Genomic DNA, 5,527 nt, shown 5'->3' on the forward strand with positions numbered 1-5,527 from the left:
CTCTGCTCTTGTAAGTCACCCCTCACCCATATGCCTGCAAGTAACCCCAGTAAAACTCATTGATCCACTCAGTGGTGCTATCTGTACTTTGGTCTGTCCTGGGCTCTCTGTTGGGGGTGACCAGATATGTGTGTTGTGTCCTCTCAGGAAGAGTCTTGTCACACAGCCCAGACATAGGGGTCACGCTCCTGTCAACAACACACATTCACTCAGGACTTCCCAACCCACAGACGGGTGGAGCCAGTTTGTCCTACCCAGACATTAAAGCTTTCTTCAAACTAGCAGCAAGGCTGTTTTATTTGTGTTCTTAGTGGAATAACTCCTTTAATTTCCTTCCAAAACTTTCCCTTTGCATTGATGGCTACTTAGTGCAGAAGGCCCAGTGTTTGGCAAAGTTCAGTTATTTCAAGCTTTAGATTTAAACACCTGACCATTAGATGCTTCTGCCATTAAAAAGCATAATTTTAATATTGCTGTGAAGGACACCAAAATAAAGGCCGGAGAACAAGGTGGCAGGTGGAAAAAAATCTTATCTTCTAGGGCAAAACTCATGGTGCCTCCAAACACTGATCAATGTCTTCATGTTCAAAGTAGATTTCATGCAAACACATGCAGTTGGGCCTTTTTTTTTTTTCTTTTTAACCCAAAGTGACACTGGTACATTTTCAGTGGCATACTTAGATTGTTATGTTTAATACAATTATTGCTATAATTGAATTATTACATTTTACAGGTGTAATATTTGTTGTCCTTGTTTTTTACCTGCTTTGTCTTCCACTGTTTTCTTCTGTAATTTTGGCTGAACATATATTTGGTTCCATTTCTCCCTCCCGTTGGCGTAGCATTATTTGAAACAGTTCAGTGACTGCCTTAGAGTTAGCAATGGTCAGCTCTAACCAGCCCAAGAACAGCATCGTCTAACACGGCACCGCTTTGCGGATAGTGCACATTCTTGAAAATGGAGATAATGCAGCACATCCGTCATTTGCATCACTCATCCACAAGGCATAATCACCAAGCATATTTCTGCTACCATTCTTTTGAGGAAAATGTTATTTATTAAACCTAGAGTAGAAAAATAAAACATTTTATTCTCATTCATTCCTTCTACTGTATTTAAATCATATATGTTCATATATTCATATATATATATGAAAACATTTCTTCCTAGATAAATATTACGATTTGGATTTGAAGTGTCTTCCTGACAGCCATGTATAGAAGGCTTGGTTCCCAGGATTCAGAGATGGGTCATTAACAACGTGCTAGAGTTATCGGAGCTCTGATCGCATGACTGGATTAGTTCATGGTGATTCATAATTTGAGGATATGATTTCCCTGCCATAGGTAAAATTCATAACAATCAATTTTTCACTCTGAGCTGCCAGCAGTTCATAAACACAGCTTAATTTCCTACCAGTCCTGGCTCTCTAGGGGCAGAAGCATTGCTTTTGTTAGATTAGGGTCCTCTGTATTCTTTGTTTACTGCGGTTTTCACGGTGGTCAGTTGTGCTAAGTGGGGAGGGGAGAAGGTGACATCAATTCTCTGAACTGGGAGAAAGTGTTCAGTTCAGCTTTATTCCTCTTTTCCTGTAGTGAGGATGGGGTGACAACTTTCTTCCCCTCCGATGCAGGACCACCACACAGCCTTCTTCATAAGTAGGCTGCCTTGAACATGTATTTCCTATTTTCCTGTCCTGATTTCAGCCACTGTTAGAGATTTTGTGAGCTAAACGGTCACATGGGCACTTGAATTGGAGTTTTATCACAGCTCCAGCTGGCATCTTTTGCGCACTTCCCTCAGCCCAGCCCCAAGCACCCCACCTACGTTATATGCCGAGCAATTCCTGAAGTGGCTATAAGCACAATTCCTACTGCAGAAAGTGGGAAGCTATCAGAGTATGAGAAAGTCTCCTCACTCATTAGACTCCAACCAAATCCTCTGAATCAACAGTCGGCTTTGCTAATATTTTGATGTGAACAAGTTGTTGATACAGAAAGCCACACTAGCATCCAGGTAATGAAGTATCATCTTTAGTTTCTCCACTGCTTTTCAGAATTTCTAAATTAAAAAAACTAATGTATCATTCTGTAGACTCCACAGAGGGAATCTCTTTTTTGTATTTATTGTAGCTCAAGGTCAGCATGCTCAATGAATATTTGTTGACTTAAAATGAATGATATTATGGTATGTACCAACAATCACATGTCTTAAAAGCACATTTTACAAAAGGCCGCAGCACTGTCCCATCAATAAAATAAATCAGACTAGATAAGCACTCTAAATTAATTTGGAAACATAGAGATTTTTTTTTAACTCTAAACGTCAATCCATACCTATAGAGAGGGTGCGTTCATCTTGTTGTGAATAATGTTGTTTTGTTTCTTCAGGTGGAAAATGGCAGAATGGACTAGATCTTATTCTCGGCTCTATGAATTCTATGCCTGCAATAAGGGTAGTTAGAAAACACTCTATAGTATAAACATACGCTGGGGAGAAGGACAACCTGCCTCTCATGAGAGAGAAAGGCAGGGGAAAGTCCAGAACATTCTGAGGATGTGAGTACACTCTGCCTTTTGTCACCACAGACGCTCCCGCTGAAGCAAGCAGTAACCAGTAACCCAGACACTTCTGACATAGAAGTACAGGGCAGGGAGCCCAGGCTGTCCTTAAACTTAAGGCAATCCTTCTGCCTCAGAATCATCAGTGCTGAGACACCATGCCAACTCTGATGACCTTTTAATATCTATGTTGGTCAAGAATTACTTCATTACAAGCTCCTGGTTTGGGTTTTAATTATTTCTCGATTTTTTTTCTTTGAACCAGTAGAGGGAGCTCAAAGCTCAATTTTTTTTTCCCTTTTCTAACTGCATTTATTTGTGACCCCAGCTTTCTCCTCCTGTTAAGCATGTTCATTCACTTATGCAAAATGTCAAAGCTTAATTTTTAACCCATCATGGGTTAGCTTTTTATTTTTTATTTTTTTACTGTTGGCACTTTATTATTTTAAACGTTATTTTATGGGTATTTTGTTTGTTTGTTTTATTTTTGCATGTATGTCAGTGTAGCACATGTGTGTCTGGCCAGAAGAGGGCATCAGATCCTCACAGACACTTGTGAGCTGCCATGTGGGTGCTGGGAATTGAACCCAGGTCCCTTAATAGAGCAGCCAGTGCTCTTAACTGCTGAGACATCTCTCCTGCCCAGGCACTATAACTTTAAGACATGTGATTTTCCTAGGTGATTTTCTTTCCTTTTAAACAAGCATTCAATTGAGGGCCTGGGAAGATGGTTCAATTGGCAAAATGCAGGCTTGTATTCTGATCCTTAACACCCACATAAAAGCCAGGCATGGTCACATTCATGTGCAACCCTAGGACCAAAGGGCAGACACAGGCGGATCCTCTAAGTCTGCTGGTCATTCAGTCTAGCCAATATTGAGCACTGTATTCAGTGAGGGACTTAGTCTTGAGGGATAATGTGGAACACCAGAGGAGAAGTAGTTTGTACGCTGTAGACATCAGTTTTCCAGTGTAGACCTCCGGCTTCTGCACGAGCACACACATACATTAAACCAAAGGCGATGTTGCCCCAGCATATATTTTTTTTTTGTCTGCATGCATGTCAGTGTACCACATGTGTATATACATTTTAATTTTCCTTTAAATCAAATTACGGGTACATAAATATCGATACACAGTTTGGTGGCTTGTATGAGAATGGCTCCCACAGGATCATATATTTGAACACTTGTTCCTCAGTAGTGGAACTGTTTGGGAAGGATTGGAAGGCAAATGGCTTTGTTGGAGGAGGTGGGTCACTGGGGGTGTGCTTTGAGTTTTCAAAAGTCCACCTCATTTCCAGTTAGCTCTCTCTACCTTGTGCTTGTGGGTCAGGATATAAACTGTCAGTTGCTGTTCCAGCACCATGCCTGCCTACCTGCTGCCATGCTCATGGATTCACTCTCTGAACCTACATAAGCCCCAATTAAATGCTTCCTTCTATAAGCTGCCTTGGTCATGGTACCTTATTACAGCAACAGAAAATTAACGAACACACACGGGTGTTTCTATAATTTAATTTTAATTATTTTCCAAGTTATCCTATACATTGAGTTATTTTAAACCATCTACCCACCTGAAGATTATTTATCTTTTTATTTGCTCATATGTGAATTTACTGAATTGAAATACAGAATCATGGTATGAATCATGTTCTTTGATAGGTGTTGAGACTTGTGATTTTATTTTGTTTTGTGTTTATGGATTCATATTGTGAATACAGATAGAGGTGTATGTACGAAGACATCCACAATGACTTCATTTACTGAATCTAACTTGCAGCCAAGGCCTCATAGTTTTCTTTTCTTTTCTTTCTTTCTTTCTTTCTTTCTTTCTTTCTTTCTTTCTTTCTTTCTTTCTTTCATTTTATATTAACTACAATTTATTCACATTGTATCCCAGCTGTAGCCCTCTCCCTCATTCCCTCCCAATCACACCCTTCCTCGCCTCATAGCTTTCTAACGTATACTATAAGAGAACGTGAGACTTCTTACCATCCTTAAATCAACATTCACTTCAAAACTACATGCTGGATAAGAGAGGATGGAGTGACCAAGCAAGTATCCCTCTAAATAAAATCCTAAAGAGCCATGGAGTCTCTCCTCTCCATACTAGATGTGGAACTCATGCCATTGTTAGATGAACTGGCTGGTTTTGTGTATCAACTTGACACAAGCCAGAGTCATCAGAGAAGAAGGAGCCTCAGTTGAGGAAATACCTCCATGAGATCCAGCTGTAAGGCATTTTATCAATTAGTGATCAATTTGGGAGAGTCCATCCCATTGTGGGTAGTGCCATCCCTGGGCAGATGATCTGGGTTCTATAAAAAAGCAGGCTGAGCAAGCCATGAGGAGCAAGCCAGTAAGCAGCACCCCTCCATGGCCTCTGCATCAGATCCCGCCTCCAGGATTCTGCTCTGTTCCTGTTCTAACCTTCTTCAGCGTTCAGCAGTGGTGTGGAAGTGTAAACCAAATAAGCCTGTTCCTCCCTTAAAAAAAATGAATCAATAGAATGATTTTGAACCATCCTTTGGTGATAAGCAGCAATGTGGAAGTGTGAGATGAATAACCCCTTTTCTCTCCAACTTGCATTTTGGTCATAAAGTTTTGTAGCAGAAATAGTAACCCTAACTAAGACATTAGTCTAGTCAAAGTTGGGGGAGGGGGAGACACTTGAAAAGAACAAATGAAAGGGTTGGAAGGGTACTTCCCAGAATTCAGGGACACAGCAATTTGTATCTGACTTATAAACATTCTGAAGAGCACAGCCTGGCTAAAGCTCTCAGCCTTGTATGGATCAGGAGACACCATCTAACACCACTGCTGTAAAGGGGGGGAGGGATAAGGCAGCTACAATAAAATAGGGATTGCTGAAATCTAGTAGCTAAGTTGGGAAGTTGTAAGCTGTACTCATAAGAAACAATAGAAAATTTTTTTTTTTACATAGAATTGTCATTATTTATTGG

Source organism: Meriones unguiculatus, chromosome 2 (genome assembly GCF_030254825.1).
Source record: "Meriones unguiculatus strain TT.TT164.6M chromosome 2, Bangor_MerUng_6.1, whole genome shotgun sequence".
In the NCBI taxonomy this organism is placed as follows: domain Eukaryota; kingdom Metazoa; phylum Chordata; class Mammalia; order Rodentia; family Muridae; genus Meriones; species Meriones unguiculatus.